This window comes from Saccostrea cucullata, unplaced genomic scaffold (genome assembly GCF_032062105.1).
Source record: "Saccostrea cucullata isolate Sc308-1 unplaced genomic scaffold, CSIRO_AGI_Scuc_v1 ctg2395, whole genome shotgun sequence".
In the NCBI taxonomy this organism is placed as follows: domain Eukaryota; kingdom Metazoa; phylum Mollusca; class Bivalvia; order Ostreida; family Ostreidae; genus Saccostrea; species Saccostrea cuccullata.
Window position 1 is genome coordinate 219,947 of NW_026926363.1, and position 19,191 is coordinate 239,137.

The 19,191-nt window shown below is 32.5% G+C and overlaps 1 pseudogene; it reads left to right on the top strand.

The window, feature by feature from the left end:
* The first annotated feature begins 268 nt into the window (after positions 1-268).
* On the top strand, positions 269-4,185 carry LOC134271470 (uncharacterized; annotated as a pseudogene).
* Positions 4,186-19,191: the final 15,006 nt, after the last annotated feature.

The following is a 19,191-nucleotide window of genomic DNA, read 5'->3' on the forward strand; positions in this document are numbered from 1 at the left end:
TTTTATATGATTAATTTCAGGAGTGATGGCAATCTCACTGCTGGATTTGATGGGGCCTGGCAAAAAAGGGGAACAGGTCGTGCATACAACAGTCTTACTGGTTAGCCCTTCTTCATAACAAAATAAATTTTTTTTGTGTGAATGCCATAGAATATTCAGGAAAAATCAAATTACAGAAAATACCTGTTTGACTCTCTAATTTTAAACTTTTACAGTGCATGCATCTCTTATTGGTAAAAAAACAAAGAAATGCATAGGAATTTCGGGAATGGGAAAACGTTGCAGAATATGCGAGTCAGCTGAAATGAAAGGGGTCCCTCCAAGAAAGCACAACTGTCCCCGCAACTGGTCTGGGTCAGCTAAGTCCATGGAGCCAGCAATGGCATGCGAGATGCTCCAGGGCATCATAGACCAAGGGCATAGGGTAAATAGATTTTTTGGGGTAAACAATTTAATTTGATTATACATGTATAAACAGATGTTTAGCAAGATTTGAGCAATATCTCTTAGCAAATTGGTCAATGTAAATCAGTCCAATACATATTTTTTAGCATAATTTGAATTTTATCACAGTATGAGAGTTACTGAAAATATATATAGAATAATTAATTTGTATTTAGTTATACATAACATGTTTTTGACAAATTTATTTTCAAAATTGTCTTTTGTATATGTAGGTGCAGACCTTAGTTATAGATAATGATTCAACCACTATTGCAAGGGTAAGGACAACAGTTGATCCAACTATAACAAAAAAGTCGGATAGCAACCACACAAGGAAAGGGTTAATGGGGAGCCTCTTAGAACTCGGCAACACCTACAAAGTTTTGAAAAACAACAGAGTACGTTCACACATTGAACGTTGTTTTATGTACTGTGTGAAGCAGAATTCAGGGAACTCCACTAAGCTTGCTGAGGACTTGAAAAATATAGTTCCCCATTTATACGGTAAGTTTAAATATAAATTCGCTAAACGCGATCTATATGAAAATGATCATGGAATATTCTTATCTTTTGATGTTAGGATTACATTATAATATTAATGTTAAAGGTGAGCATGATGAATGTGGAACATGGTGTAGGAGTCAGAAAACCAATTATAAGCCCAAGAATCTGCCATATGGAAAGCCACTTTCTGACTAACCCCTCCGTGTAGCTCTGGAAAGCCTGATTAACAAGTACATCCAGAAAGCTGATGAACTAGTAGACTTGGGATCAACTCAGAACAACGAAAATTTCAACCACATGATTGCCTCTAAAGCACCAAAAAGACTGTAAGTACTTAAAATTTTATTCCATTGTTTTGAGAGAAATATAGGTTGAATTGAAGAAATTTTGTGTCATTTCTAAATTTTGTATGAAATAATGACAGATTTTATGGAGGTTCTGAGAGATTAAAAACAAGGGTCTCAGCTACTGTTTGTCAAAAGAATGAGGGCTACAATTATATCACAGAGGTAGAATTAATTGTTTAGAAATGTTACCAAGTTGTATACTTTGTTGTTTGTTTTTTGTTTTTTTTTAAATAATTTGGTTTATTTTTCTTATTTTCATTTTCTGTTAAGTTTGATTGATTTTGTTTTCTTTTGCAGAGTTACCATTTTTTTGCATTTTAATTTTAGATTTAATACTTAGGTTTAACAAGACATTTACATAAAAAGTCATATATAAGGAAGTCACTGGGACCTTAACTTTTACTTCCTTATACCTGAGATTCTTTATATCCATATAAACAACATTGAGATAAGTTGCTAAGGGGATTCATGAAAAATTTCTTATAAATGAGATTTCTTTATAACTCTTTAACTGTATTGCGTTCCTTATAAAACTGTTGCAGTTTGAATAAATATTGTCAATGTATCTTTGACTGTCTAATCTTGTAAACTTGGGTTGCAAATTTGATAGACTTGCAGGTTTTATTAATTATTCAATGTGCTGTGAATTTCAGTTGAATAGACGATGTAAGCTGTCCCCTGGAAGGTTTACAGAAAAATGGACATCAAAACTAGCCAGAAAATTAAAAAGACAAATGTTGGCGCAGGCTCAGAAGAGTGTTAAACGACGCCGGCTGCAGTTGAAAAATGAAAGAACATCAAAAGTTGCCACCGAGTCTGTACTCGAAGGTAATATTTCATTTATAATAACAAGTAATTTAAAATAACTTCTGAATGAAAAGTTTAGAAACTAAAATATTTTATATAATACATGTAGGTGCAACATATAGCTCAAAGATAGGACTCGAGGAATCAGTTGACTTAGAAGACATCAGCATGGAGCCGAAGTCTGTGTGCCTAGAAGGCAGTTCATTTATAGTTTTTGATCTTGAAACAACTGGACTAGGTAAGTGTTCACTTATAATTCAAATATTGGCAACAAGTTTTCCTTGTCAGATTTTTTTTAGCAACAATTATTTTAAAAAAAATTTATTTGATGGTTGAGAAGATTGTGCTAAAAGTTAAAACCCTTTCTTTGATATAGGCAGGTCTTCAGAAATCCTTCAGATAGCATGTGTTTGTGGTACAGAAAAATTTAATGTCTACATGAAACCAAGATGCTGCAGCATCAGTATTTCTGCATCTGATGCAACAGGTTAGTATAAAGAAGTTATAATGTTAGCAGAAAATAACTTGTAAGTCTTCCTTCCATCTATTTGTTCATTACAAAGTATTTACAGATTATTTCAACATGGTTTTCATAAAACAGGTCTCACATATATATGTTGGAGGCATTTTGAAACACAATGGAAAAGCTGTACAGTCAACATCAGCATCTGAAGGACTTCAAGATTTCCTCAAGTTCTTGTCACAGTTTCCGGATTCCATTTTGATAGGACATAATATCCAAAATTTGATTTACCTGTTCTCCTACACCAGCTGACCAAATATAACCTTTTGAAGGACTTTGAGGGGGCAGTATCAGGATACATCGATACTCTGAAGCTTTCAAGAAAAGTTATCTCTAAAGCTGATGTCGGAAACTATAGACATCAGACTCTTGTTCAGAAACTGTTGGAAGAAACCTATGAAGCCCACAATGCCATCGCAGATGTTTCTTCTCTACAGAAATTATTTGATCTGAAACTAAAATCACACTGTGATAGTGATGACATATTTCATTTGTCCTACTACAATTGTAAGGAATCTTTGGATCCACTTGTGAAAGCAAAAGTAATTTCTTCTGTAACATTGAAGAAACTTATTAGCCTCTCTCTAACTATGACAAAACTGCAGGTTATCCACAAGCGAGATCCCCAGAATGGAATTTACAATGTGTTTCGTGAGAACCTACCGAACTCTAAAAAACCAAGAGTTTCACGATCAAAAGCTGTAATTGGCAAAGTGGTACAGTACCTTTCTAACTTGTAAGGTTTTTTTTGTTTATTTACCTCATGCTTTATGCAGGTAATATTTATATATGTAATATCTAAACTGTTTTTAAATGTGTTCTGTAGTTAAACTTCTTTTACTTCACGCAATATATGTACACTCAGTTGGACCTCACCATAATGGAGAGTTTTACCATGAACTATCTGGCATGTGAAATATGTAAAACTCTATACATTTGTTGTATTTCACTCTTATTTGGAGAGATTTGAACATATAAAGGCTGGTAATTTGTTTATATGTTGACACTTATGTGATTTGCCAGGTTTCTTGTATGATGTTTTAATGGGGTACCCGTAGTTTTTTGGGCGTGGCTCAAAATTTAATGTGATGACATATGAATTTTATCTCTTTAATCTGTTCAGGAGATATCTTTCTTTATTTTTAAATAAATTTTAAAAGTTTGGCTCAGAGGAAAATTAAGAAAAATGCAGTTAAGTATTTCTTTCTGTCATGGCGTTTTGAATTTTTTTGGTGGGTATGTTGTATAAATAGTAAAAAAAATATTCTCCACTGCATCTCTTCCATTAAGATAAACAGTTTTTATTATAAGGATACATATTGACATAATTTAGCAAAGTATGGACAATGTTTTTAAATTAATACATATTTTGTGAATCTAAATGTAAATGTATGCTTATAGCAGCGTGAGACTTAAATTGAAGTTATGGGGTATGCTTGTATGTTAGACTGTAACAGTAAAAATAATTTGATTACATCAAGTTTTCTTGTGTTTTTCTGTTTAATGAGATGTTTGTTTGTAGATTAAAAACAGTTTTAACTGAATTGCTCAGATATAATCAAAAGCAGGGATGTACCTTTATTGCTTTTATGGACCTAAAGCTTTTTAATTTTATTTCTAGCAAACTAACTTGAGATCTATTTTTTATTGATTTTAAGCCTATATCATCCAATTAATTTTTACTTTTTATAAAAATTTTGCAATGAATAATTGAAAAAAAATGATATTCCAAAAATTGGGGTATACGTCTTCAAAAGACTGTTTTGTTTAAATTCTCTGGTCAACCACAATAAATTATGAGTTTTTGTTAACTTTAATTAGATATAATTTTAATTAGTTTTAAAGAAAAAATGGCATCAAAACAGCTTAGATTTTGAGAATTATAAAGAATAAAGTTATTTTGAGATTTTTTTTTCTGAATGCCATGACAGATTCTACATCAATTTGTTAATGTTTTGCAATAAAGATTTCATATATTCTGTTGGCAAATGAATATTTCTAATTTTTTATAAGTTTTAACATATTTGATGTGATTTGGTGCATACCTAAATGAAATATGATATCACACTTCTTTATGTTCAATTTTGGCTATTGAGCTTTTAAAGGTATGTGCTCTGAGACATGTTGTATGAAAATTAACCTGCAAAGATATGTCTGTTATTGGTGTTTTAGCTAGTTAAAGATTTATTAAAGGTATTCAAATTAAAAAATTATCAGTTTGACAGACAATTCTGAAAGTACGGACCTACCTTAATACCATTTGGAACATACGTTTTAACTTGTTCACAGGAAATTTCTCTTAGCTATAGTTTAATATTTCACATCCATATTTTACAGAATATTCTATGTATTATAAAACTTCCTGTCCATAAGATCTTTTTTAAAGATTTACTCTGACTGGACACATGTACTTACATGCACGCAAGTATGAGTAGAAACACAAAATTATGAAAGAATTTTGATAATCATAGTTTCAGAAGTTCAATATCTTGACCATTGATTATTTATATCAAAAAATGTCCATTTGGTTTGGAAAAGATAAAGGAAATCGGAACAGTTAACGGCTACATAGCATTAATTATGTAACCCTAATTTATCGTCAGCGATATTTCAAACTTATTTCATCTTTACTTAAATAGCTTAACAGGAGATCAACTGAAGATATACAGAGTATTCTGACAAAAGTCGTGAGGTAAAATTTCTTATTATTCTTTTTCTGTTTAAAAAACATATGTTCATGAAACACTGGTGCTTCCGTATTGAAGTTTCTCAAATGCAAATCAAGATCCAAGGTCAAAATTGTTGGTGTCCAGAGAAAGAAATAAACTTGTAAAATATGAAAGCCATAGTACTAACTGTTCAGAAGTTATGGCTAAGTTAATTTGTTTTTTTTTTTGAAAAGCGGGTCAAACTCTAGGATTAGGTCGTAAGTTTTACACCCATTCCAAGGTCTTATCACAATGAAGACTAATGTGAAGTATGACAACCCTAGCCTCATCCATTCGAAAGTTATTGGGAAAGTTACAGTTTTTGCAGACAGACAGACGGAGGCACAGAGGAAATTCATATCCCTCCGAATCTTCAATTACGGTGACATACTAGTATTAATAATAGAGGCCTTCAGTCCGTTAAGGTACCCTAAACCAAAGAGGATTCGTAGACTGAACGCATTCTTCACTAATAACGTGGATTTCGCGGGTCCTTAGGATGATCACTATAAACGGAGACATTGTCATTACAGGCAGCAAGTTTTCAGTGACTTTGAGTATCGAGTTAAAGTTTACATATCTTCTCATTGGCCAATCCACTGAAAAACATGAATTCAACCATCTGACTAATTTTATGACCCAAATTTGAAGATAGAGCTCTGTTGATTACTAGTATATATTGAAATTGTATTTTTTCTTTGAAAATATTCTTTGTTCCAGGGTATTGAGCAAATATATATACTATGTAAATTGTTCTTATGAGAAAGGATAACTCATTTTGAAAAAAAATGTTGAATTTCATGGTCCCTGCAGGATGGGTTCTGGTATTTCAACGGGGCTCTATTAATTATGTGTTGAAAATGTCAAGGTTCTTATTAAACTAATAAAAAGTTGTATATAAGAGCAAGGATGATTTTTTTCAATATTATGGCATGTGTGACGGCAGTGTCATGAGTTGGGGTCAACATTTCTAATAAGAAATGATTTTTCTATAGTACATTAACATTACATAAAATTTTACTGATGATGATTTTTTTTTACTACATGTGTTTTATCTACTTATATATATAAATACTACTGCCTTACTCATGTCACAATGTATATATTAACAGTACAGAAATTGAAGAACTTCCTAAAAAGGATAAGGTCCAAGACGAAATATCACCTTCCTCAAGTCTCGTTGTTGATTCTGACTTCTTGGAAGATATATCAAAACTTGCAATTGATCCGTCAGATAACTCGTTAACCAGCTCTACCGAAGTTGTTGATTCAGATTTCGTTGACCCTCATCTAAGCGATTCTACTGCGGAATGGGATATATCTGTAGAAAAGGTTACAAATGAAGTATCGCAATCAGTGCTTGATTTAAGAGAAGCAGTAAAACAAAGCGAATCTGAGTTAAGGTAATCTGTTTCTCCTATAGTATTCTATTATCAATTAAGAGTCTAAATTAGCTCAAAATCTTTCCTTTATATACTAGGGAGAATTTTGAAAACCCTACAAAGCGATTTTGGCTACTTTCGCACTTAGTCAACCAGTTGCTAACTATTGAAGACATCCAAAAGGAGATAGAAGATGCTACAGAAAAAATAGATTTACTATGCGAAACGGAAGGGCAAAGGTTTGTTTTCCTTGTAAAAGCATAATGAAATGTCCTATTTTTATAAGTGATAAACTAATAATAAATAACAACAACATTGATGTAACAATCTTATGTAAAAGTAGCTGCAATAATGCAGCTCTCTCCGATTTTTTTTATCTGATATTTTCTGGAGAGGGCTACAATTCCGCAGCATCTCCGTAATGATGCAACTATATTTTTTTAATACGGATGACTGCAGGTAAATAACTTGTTTTTAAATTCAACTTACTTCTAATAAAACGAAATCTTTATTCTATCTCAACAACATAGCCCGTTTACGCGAAACCATGTAAAATAAATCGGCGTTTTTCCAGTCGCTCTACTCAGTAGTCATAACAATTCACACCATTGCAACATTACATACATGTAGATCATAAAGATTTAAAGCCCCCCCCCCCCCCCCCAAAGGAGAGGACTGCGTTACTGCAGCTAATGTAAAAGGATGTAACGTTTGTAGCTTTATGTATCAGCTTTACAATATGTGAAAATTAGAAAAAAATCAATTATAACAAGCGTATAAAATAACCTATATATCCTAAAACTTAAGAAAAGTAGAGGAAATTCGGATTAGCAAATATCCAATTCAGTTAAATTATTTATGTCAATTTGGTAATATCATCTATTAGGCCTTATTAAGAGTAACTTTTTATGCATAAAGAAAAACTTTTAATCTTTTGAAATGCTTGAAGGGATCGTTTGATTGGCGACAGTAATTTTTAATTCTTCATGTCCACGAAATACGTCATGATCTTGACTTGACCTTGTCTCTAATATAAGACGGTCAAATTTAATCTCACTGATACAGTCACTTACTGATATTGTCTTCTTAAATCTGTTAATTTCATTAATTTTTTGATACAAGAAATATGAAAAGAATCATACCTTAAAGTAATGAATAGCAAATAACTGAAGTGACCATCTGTAAAGTAGAAGTTAGAGTGGCAAATTCTTTAAAAATACCAAAAGAAGAAATCATACAAGGGATCTTTACGGCATTATTATGCTGTTTTACCGTTTTTTCACATTACACGGTATAAACAAGTCATTGAAAATCTCGAAATAACGAATAGTATTCAAAATCAAAAGTCAAAAAATCAATATAAAATAGAAGCAGCGCAAACACAGAACTCCAAAACATCAGAGGTGTGATCAGGTGCCATGGAGGAGTGAACATACCTTGCCGACCGGTCACACCCGCCGTGTGCTCCTTGTCATGTGGGGAAATAACGGGAAAATCGGTCGTCAATTCAGTCTATAAATAATGGACTACATGTGACATTAAGTATGAAAAACGTCAATTCATCATTTTTTTAATTTTAAATTGTACTTACTGACAAGGTCATTTCATCGGCCAAAGAACTTACAAAATGATGACTTTTAAATGAGTCTGCTGAAATTCCTGATTCATTTGTTTTTTTTTTTTTCGATGAAGGGTGTTGCTATGGTTACAAAACTAGAAATTTATTTGAAATACTTTCAAAATGCTTCTCTTCCAACAGATTTGGTCTGATTTTCTTATAACTTGAAACACAAGAAGATTTAAACTACTAAGATACATTTTTCTGCAAATTGGTTTTTCATTTTGATGAACGGTGTTGCTACATGTATGGTTACTAAAATTGAAATTTCTGTGAAATACTTACAAAAATGCGACATGTACTCCGAATACATTTTTGGTCTGATTTCAATATAACCTTGCACACAAGTAGACTACACTAAAGTACATAACTTTATGCATCGGTTTTTGATTTCGATGAACTCTTTTGCCATGGTTACTTAAAATATAAATTCTGTGAAATAGTTTCAAAATACTACGCCAAATACAGTTTTAGTCTCATTATAATATATTGCGGCATGCACGTCGACTACATTACGATACACAATTGTCTTTATTACTTTTTATGAATGATGTTACCGTGGTAACAAAAATTGAAAATTCTATAAAAATTTTATAAAAAGCTTCTCCTACAGTTGTAATCTTATTACAATCTTGCCACAAAGAGAGATATCGTTAAGGACATTATTTAATTTACTGCTGCTGTGAAGTTTTAAGTCCCAACTGATACTTTTCTTTTCATTTGTTAAACAAACCTGTAGAGCTAGAGAGTAGACATTTTCCATTCCGTTTTCCGTTCTGCGATTTATTCTGTCTCTTTATAACTTAGACCAAATTTTAAGTAGTTTTCGCATCAGAGATAAATATTTATGAAAAAAATTCTCTATACTGTAGGTCAGAAGCAAAAAGGCACAACATAACGTTCATGGAGGGACAATTACGACTGGGTCAAGTGTACGAGGAGTTGGAAAGAATTATTTCATTGAAAGAATATGACGGTACTCTAAAACATGAATTGGAGCTTGTTTGTCCAAATTACAGAAAGTCGCTTGTTACAAGGGCCAGAGACCTGAAAAGGATGGATTCCTCTATAGTAATAGCAGGTATTTTATGTACCGATTTCGAATATAATTTTACTTTTAAAGTAAGATTACTTTGAAAACGAATTCATATCAATTGTTTTTATTTTTTAACTTATTCCCTGCTTAACTACGCCCCCCTCCTTATATTAACATGCATCTATTTAAAGATAAATGCTTTTTTTAATTATAATACGCCAAACCATTTGCATCATTACTTTTCTTTGATGGTCACCTAATTGCCCCAGTTACAAGGGGGGATAAAGGAAAGACGAACAATAGGGTGGTGTTATTAAAAAGTCTTCTAACTTGTCCTAATCATAAAAATTTGGGTTGGGCGGGGCCACAGTAAGTATTCCGTTTTTTTTTGGGGGGGGGGGGGTAACAGGCCTCTCGTATTAAGATTTGAAAAGTTTATGAGAATTCAAATTATTTGAAAGAGGGAGAATAAGTGTTTTATAAACATTTCTTGTTGATCTTGATTTTTAAGTTTTCTTGGCCTCTTTCTTTTTTTTCCTAGTTAAACAACGCGCACCATACAATACAACAATTCCTCCACCTCTAAATTACCAACATGTTCATGTTTGTCACATTTTTCTGCAATATAAATGAGATCATAATCATGAGATAGGATATCATTATTATAATTAATCTACCAATTTATAAAATGTAAATGAATTCATCCCCTTAGTCAGGGGCGGATACAGGATTTGTGGTTAGGGGGGCGTGGATAACTGTTGAGGCAAGGGGTCTGGGGGCCGCCTTAAGGCCCCCAGTGGGTCCAGGGCGAAGCCCTGGTGGGGGCGCAGGGGGCGAAGCCCCCGGAAGCTCCTGGGTTTTCGTGTATTTTAGAGTAAAACCAGGCACTATAATAGTGCATATTTTTCAATTTTTTTTGTTAAAAGTGGCATATAGGTTCGGATGTTTGAATGATAATATTGTATTGAATATTTCTCGGTTCTTATTGTATTGTAACACATGCCACCATAATAAACGATTTACCTACTTAGTACTTACTAATAGTGGTATTGGTTAGTGATGTACCAAAGTACGCCGTGTTTAATACTAGTTATATCATACTTTGAATGGGGGGACCAGGGGGCGAAGCCCCCGGAAGCTCCTGGATTTTTGTGTATTAGCTCCTGGATTTTTTTGTATTTTAAGAGTAAAACCAGGCAGAATAACAGTGGTTTGGTTGGTTTTGTACCAAAATGTAGCATTATAAATATTAGTCACATCATACTTTGAAAATTTTAAGGGGGGCGTGCGCCCCCCACGCCCCCCCCCCCTTAAATCCGCCAGTGTTAATTAAAGGTTTTCAAATTTAAATATTTTTTGTTACATAATTTTAAAAACTTCCCATTACACAATTGACTGTCTGTTATTGACTAAAATTATCACGGTGACCGAACATTTGGAATTTAGCATATCTGAATCTTCTTGAAAGTTGGCAGTTTGAATTTGAAATAACTATTTTCAGCACCTCAGTTCTTGAGGAGATAAAGAAATATTTTTCAAATCATACATTGTATGATATGTGAACTTTTTGTTTTATTAACATTGATACCATCAACCGGAAGTTATGAGAACGATTTTTCATACATGTCCAAGAACAAATTCGATGTTGAAATCGACGATATCGACAATATTATGTCGATATCGTATCGATATCGATCATGGTGAGCACTGTTAATTTGAAATAATTAGTACCATATGTGAGACTTTGTGCTTTATCAATGTCGCCGATATCGACAATAATATGACGATATCGTATCGATATCGATTCAATTTGTAGAATTTTTTTTCACAATGATATATAACATAATTTTACAAGGTCACAAGTGATGTCAAATTCATTCATTATTAGGAAAAATATGAAATAAAATTATGATAAGGAAAGGGTAAGTGGTATTATTGTTTTAACTCTTTACAACTTCCTGAAAAGTTATGAAACAGACACTTAATGTTCACGTCATGGAAAAAAAAATTACCATTTCCCCGCAAGCACCTTATAGCGTGGTACACGTTTCTCTAAAGTTTAGCGTTAATAAATATCATGACGTAATATTTTGATACAAATATAACTATTCTTATTTTATGAGATTTTTGCAAGGATAAAATAGAAGGAAATTGGCATTAAGTTTAAGATTAAATTAACTTTTTAAAGTGCGTGAAAATGCGTTATTGCGGGGAAACAGAAATAGGAAATGGTATGTGCGTTAAAATGTGTGACTGCGAGGAAGGGGGTTAAATAAGGTTCAGAGTAAGATGTTGGGTGAGGGTGAAAGTTGTTAAATATGTTTTAACATTCATTATTCGATATCGATACGATATCATCGATATCGACAATAGGGTAAACTAATTAATCAGAAAGCAAATATGCACAAGCGTTGCATGAAGAAACAGAACTTGTTGTCATGGGATATGTTAAAAATAAAAATTTTGTATTTAATACAAAATTCAAGATTAATTAATTCACAACTATATTATTTAGTTGAACTTGTGAAATATCTCACGCCATTACATTTATATTAACCTAAATGCCAGTATTAAATAGGGTGCTGGTTGGTTAAGTAATATATTTTGACAATCGTGATTCGATATCGACGATGTCGATAGAAGGTACAATCTTCGTAAAAGTAAAGTTATTAAACATAAATATACATACAAAGTAAGAAGGGCGGTATTTACAAAGAACTGAGCAAACATTATTCGATATCGAATCGACATCGTCGATATCGACACTACAGGGAAAGTTTTATAAAAGATAGTTTTCAAATAAAACATGTTAATACAATACAAGTATTGTAGATGGAAACCATAATTCTTTGAACAATCATGATTCGATATCGGCACGATATCGTGGATATTGTCAGTAAGGAAGACTTCTTAAAACAAAAAGATTTATAATAACCACACAAGGATAGAGAAATATTATAGTTAACTATAAAAAAGTAATGTGTCGATATCGTAACTACATCGTGTCTTGGACATATCTCCGATTTTTTAAATAAGGAAATTCTGATTGATTTCATGATATATACTTTTGATGCAAAAGATTGGGATCTTTGTTTTTCCGTTCGATTTTTATGCAAAAACGTTTGGGATTAAATGATTTACAATGACAACATAATCCAAATACATCATATTGTTACAGAAACTTTCTAACTCAGATAAGCCATATACGAGGGATGATCAGAAAGTTCGTAAACTATCTCTTTAGTTACAAAACCACAATTTAGATCAGAATGAAATTTTGCACAAAGAGAGTCATACACATTTTCTATAAATAGCATATGTAATGAAATGATTTGCCCCATATTTGTGACGTCAATATGTAGGTCACCTGTGACAAAAAATGGTTGACTCAGTCGTATTCGAGGAACGCACGGCTGTAAAGTTAAAGGCATATCTTGGAAATTCCTTTGCAGAATCTGATAAGAATTTGTACACGGTTTATGGGGATAAAATACTTGCCAGAACACCCCTACTAATGTTATTGTGATTTAAATTCAGGACACGTGGTTTAGATTTACCTATTCAAAGGTTATAGGGTAGATCCGGTTTTATAAATAAAATTGGCAGTAAACAGGAAATTGCTGTAGTCTGTTTCCTCTGAAACATGTCCTGTGAAAAATATGTGTTTGCACACCTTTCTGAAAGACTTTCATGATTTTCAACAGAAATGGATGGCTTAAGGGGGGGGGGTGGTAAATAACAATTAATACATCTTATACTTAACTGCAAAAATTACAACTCACTAGCGACCGAGATGCTTGTAAAAAAAATGTATAATATCATTTACACTGACAAACCTTTGTTTGCCTTATATGGCTATTGCTATTAATGCGCACAGAGGATCTTACCACGAGCAACGCCAAATACATATTTACATGTTACTTCGAACACGTGGTTCAGGTCAATCTATGATCATATCAATGGAGTGCAAAGTAAAAAAATTTTTCCTATGAAACATCAGAAACTATTAATAATATCACTGGCGTTTTTAATTTGTTAATAACTATAGAGAAAAATATGCTTAATAAAACGTATACGTACTTCGTGTCAAGTTCAGAACACCAGCAATTCAAGGATAAGGAAAACGAGCAGCTTCTCCTCTGCGTTTAAATGGACAAAACATTTTTTACATAACTATACATGTATACTCGTGATCACGTGTGTTGGCAAGGGAATCCACCTGGCAATTTTATTCACCGATAGTACAATAAAGGAATTTATCAAGCGTAAAATTCCTGTAGTATTCGTATAGTAACCCATAATGCAATTCTCGTTCATCTGATTTGTCAGTTAAAGTCACATTGGTGCCCCATTTGCTAATCTGACGCCAAAAAATATAGTCCCGGTTCCCATGCAAAATATTTGTCTAAAAAGAAATTCTAATTCATGACAGCAGAAAATTGTATCATAGAAAAAACTTTAAAATAATTTAAACTTGAATGAATTCAAGAAGATCGATTGAAGTACATTTCTACAGAATGATATTATAGGGTGGTGAAAACTAAAACACAACATAACTTTTCTGTTTACCATGTCTCCACGTGCTAGTCACTTCCTAGCCATATTTCCGTGAATAATTTACTCTATCTCGCTGAAGTCTCGCTAGCTCTCGCCAGAGCCAATGTCAGAGCTACTCTGAACTCATCGGGTTTTATAATATGCAGAACACCGACAAATAAAAGGTTCCGAACACATTAGTAGGGGTGCAGAAGTTTAGTCATTAAATTGGATTGATTGTGCAAATGAAGAAAGAGAGACATTAAAATATGATGTTTGTTCTGTCGCCGAATGAAATCAAGCTGGGGAAGAGATGTGTGCTTTGCTGTTAAGCAATCTGATATAAAAGATCGCATACTTACAGTTAGAAAAATAGTTGAATACCTTTACATTAATACAATTATTAAATCCCTTATTAATATCGTTTACTTTAGATTTTAAACATACCACATATGATAAAAAGAAGGCACCAATACTTTATCCACATTGAATAAACGACGGTCTATTGACAAAGGACTTAGGTTTAGATAGTCACCTTGCTCATTCTGGAAAAGGATATCATTATCCACCCATGATATTGCCGAGATTAGGCCATTTTTGACAAATGGACTGTTTTTGGTGTAAAAAGTAATTTGCATGGTAAGAAATATTAGAGTCGGAAAAATCTTTATGCTTCGGTGACAGAATGCCAAGGAGCATGTCACGTGACCGCCTATATCACGTGATCTGCGTATGGGCAGAACTGTTGCAGATGCCCATCAAAATTGGAGAGGACTACTTTGAAAAAATTTCAACATTGCCCATTAAAATTGGAAAGGACTATTTTGAAAAATTTTCAACATTGAAACCCTATATCATTTAATTTCTTTTTTTGAAAGTTATTCAATTAGTTCGAGAACTTTTTGATCATCCTTCGTATATATGCTTATGTGTGGTTTTCTTACCAGAGTTTGTCAGGGAATAAATTTTCTTTTGAAGTCTGGTTTAATTAAAATTGAAGAGAAGAGAACATTCGGTAGTTATCGCAACACATAATTCAGTTAATGGTACATGTATGTTGACCAAAGATCTTAATTACCTTTCTTCAAACAGGTGAAACAAATGCAGGAAAGACAACTCTTATAAACAGAATAATTGGAAGAAATCTACTCGTATCAGATCATTTATCTAATACTGGACGAGTATGTCGTGTACGGAACTCTGAGAAGAAAGGCATTCGTCTTTACACCAGAAATAACCATCTGATAAAAGAAATGAAAATTGAAAAGTCTAAGGATCTTAAAGATACCCTAAAGAAATTCTCCGAGAAGAAGGAAACTGATATCTCTGCAGATATACATTATGTTGATGTTCTGTATCCAGTGGAAGTGCTTAAGGCGAGTTAAACAGCAAATAGTCAAACAATTATATCATTGTCTTTCAAATTTGAAAATGCTAAAAGTTTTAGCCTATTGATTAGAGGTTGGACGATATTCCTGTATCAATACTTCGATATTTCTTGCCGAGATATTGTTTACGATACATGGTTGGAGTAAAAATCTTCCAATCCTGGTACTCATCGTCTCAAGCCACGGTCCAGAGTCCGCATATAGGTCTCTCCCACCCGTGGCTGCTTGATCACAGAAACTAGTAATCTTGAATCTTTTGTTCCCTTTAAAATGTGTACAAAAATGACTTGTCAGTTAGAAACTGATTTTGCAAGCTAGGAAACATTGTGAGTAATGAGCTCACTAAATGATACCCCTGGCTCCTATACGGTTATAAGTGCATGTTTTGCTCTGGGAGACCTAAAGTAGGCGTCAGATAAAAAGTAAAAATAGGAGGTGCAAAAAGCATGATGAAATAAAGAACCTGTGAAATTATCATTTAATTATATTTAGTGACAGCTGTTGCAAGTAAGAGATGGTTACCCGTACAGACGGACGGATATCCCTATAACTATATACCCTCTCACTTTTCAAACAATGTTTCCTTCTCAATATTAACTAGGATATAAAATTAAAGCTTAAAAAATATGTATACTTGTATAGTTAATGATTAAAAGCAATATAAACATCGCAGGGAGACGTTATGATTGTTGACACACCAGGCATGAACGAAGAAGAAAAAATCAGAACTATGTTGGAGGAATATTTACCAAACGCTCTCTCTTTCATATTTGTACTCAATGTTGCAAATGATGGCGGAATTCAGTGTGATCGGGTAAGGAGTATATATGCTTCATGATTATACCTTTATTAGTACATGCTTCACACCTCGAACAAAGGGTTTTTGCTGCTACCAAATCACTTGGTACACCCCAAGCCCAAGCTTCATGGTTGGGTGACTCTGCCATTGTGTGCATAATTATTGAGCAAATCATTACCAATGATAGGTTATAATCATGGATACAGAGCAAGGTCACCAGACAATGAATAATGGACCTAATGTGCTACATAGTCAAAAAACCTACACAGTGACATAAATTAGTACAAAAAGAAAGTTTTCTTTCTCTTCCCCTGTCTTTCTTCCTGAATTATTCATTGGCAACTTTAGCCAAAATTAAAACATGAAAAAATTAAATAAAAATTGAAATTAAAATCAAAAGTAAAGAAGAAATTTAAGAAATGTCTAGTAATTTATTGAATATTTAGGGTTTACCATTTACATTGATAATTTAATCAGAATTATCGCATCGAGAAGTGCTAACAATAAAATTTTACTTACTATTAAATTTTTCCTTCAATTCCAATTAAACAGATATGGACTGATATCAAAAAGTGTACCAGTAAATGATTTCTAAAGAACTTTTCAAAATAATAGCAACCGTCCTATATTGCTCAAGTAGTATACATGTAAATCCAGCCGAAAACCTTTGAAGTTTCTTTTCCTGCTTTTCGTTTTCTGTGGAATTCTTTGCTTTTCTGGAGAAATTTATCAATTTTACCACCAAAAACAAATGTTAAAATAATGTCCACAAACTAAAAGTAAAATGCTCCTGACTTAAATCCATTAAAATTACTTGACTATCTTCATACAGAGATTTTTGAATCTATAGAAATGAACCTGTATTGTTTGAAAACTACTCACTGTAGACCGTCATCTGACAGGTAGATATTACCCCGAGGGTATAATTATCACATATGGGCCTGTACAAAATGGCAACTGACAGGGTCAAACGGTGTCAGGTCATTTCTCTCTAAAACTTTTTCTCTCCCAGGTTATTTCTCTCTCCTACCATTTCACGGTAGGTCATTTCACGGTAGGTCATTTCTCTCTCCTACCTAGGTCATTTCACCCCATTATTAATCTGTTCTAATATAATCATTTACAATTCCATTCATTTGTTATGAACTTTTTTCTTGTAAAATAAATTAATTTCATCAAAAAATATTTTTAGAACAATAATTTGATACCGTTGTCCATCCTATGCTACGTGGAGGCCTCCTCGTTAAGGGTCATAATTTTGAAAGAAAAATTTTAACTCAAAACTTAGAAATAAAATTGATTATATAATGTTTGGCGATACAAATACGTAGGAATAAAAAAATAAAACAGTTTTAATTTATTTTGCGTCACTTTAGAGCTTACGAGAAAAAAAGGGAATAAATATATATGGCATGAAATGTAATAGCTGGAGAACTGTAGCTCTGAAAAGAATTAAATATATTGACAGACCAGTCTGTCAGTACATTTTCTTTTTGGATAGCTGCAGTTCTCTAACTAAAAATATAAATATTTTTTTTTAGAAAACAAAGAATGCTTCAAAATATGTATTATGAAACCAGAAACACATGTGTAAGTATGTAAATATTTATTTGGAATAATTGTACGGTTATAAAACTAAAAACAATACGAACGCGAAGAAAACAATAATGTTGAAATGCTATGAATATGAAAAAAACTTGAATGAAATATTGACAAGGTATTCAGTATGTATAAAGTAGCCAAGTCTCATGAATTATTGTGAATGTAACAACGAAAAAAATATTATTTCTTAAAAAGAAACTGAATTATACGATTTCGGAAGGGAACTTCCTCTGTGTGACAGTGGACATCTTCGCAACTTCGCAGGAAAAAATTTAAGATGTTTGAAATACTAGTATATTACACCATTTTATGAAATTGGTACAGTGTTTCAGTTTCAGTTTCTTTATTTCTTTAAGCCAACTGGCCCATCAGAGTTATACAACAAACATGATAGTAACTAAAAGAAAAAAACATACAGAGAGAGTGAACGTAAAGAACACATACATGGGAATAATTCTATACATCAATTTTATTTTTTCTTAACATTGTTGCTGCGTTCAAAAATTTGCCCAAATTTACGAGATCTTTAACATTATGGGAACTTAACAGCTGAGTTAATTTAAAGACACTAGGCCTAGTATAATAATACTTTTTCAAAGATTTCTTTCTTATATCAATATACAATGGACATTTCAAAATAAAATGAAATTCATCTTCTATATCATGGAGATTACAACATGTACATAATCTATCATTTTTAGGTACGTTATGGTGTCGACCTGTTTCAATATTCAACATGTGGTTAGATAACCTGAATTTTGTTAATAGCTGTCTTAATTTTTTGTCAATAGGTTTTGTTAAATACCATTGCAAACAGAAATTGTCAATTAAATGTTGATATAAATTACAGTTTGAAGAGTTTGATATATTTTCTAATATAGCTTGCCTAGAAACATCTAACAGTCGTTGTTTTATAATGAGATAAGATCTATCATTTAAATTATCTTCTGTCCAAAGTTGACCTAGACCTAAAAGGGACAATTCTTTTTTAATTTGTAAAATCCATTTGTCATTATGTAATACCATGCTTTCATAACAGGACTTAAGAATGCAATTTTCAGTTGTTCTCAGTTTGATCCAATATTTGAATATTCTTAATTTCATTGTAACTGCTAATGGAAAACGCCCGAACTCTGAATAAATCAAACTGTTTGAGGTTTTCTTCCCCACACCTAGAGTATTTTTACAGAAATTTAAATGTACCTTTTCTACGTCAGAACATCTATGAAAACCCCATATCTCAGTTCCATAAAGTAATACGCTACATACATATGTATCAAAAATTGAACATAGAGTTTCTACATTAAATTCATACCTCTTTAATTTATTTGAAATAGCAAACATAGCTTTTCTTCCTTGTTCAGCAGCATGCTTCTGCGTTTTTAAAAATTTCCCATTAAAGTTAAATAAAATACCTAGATATTTAAATTCATTCACAATTTCTAATTCAGCATTATTATAGAACCAGGATTCGTTATTGCGTAATTTACCACCATT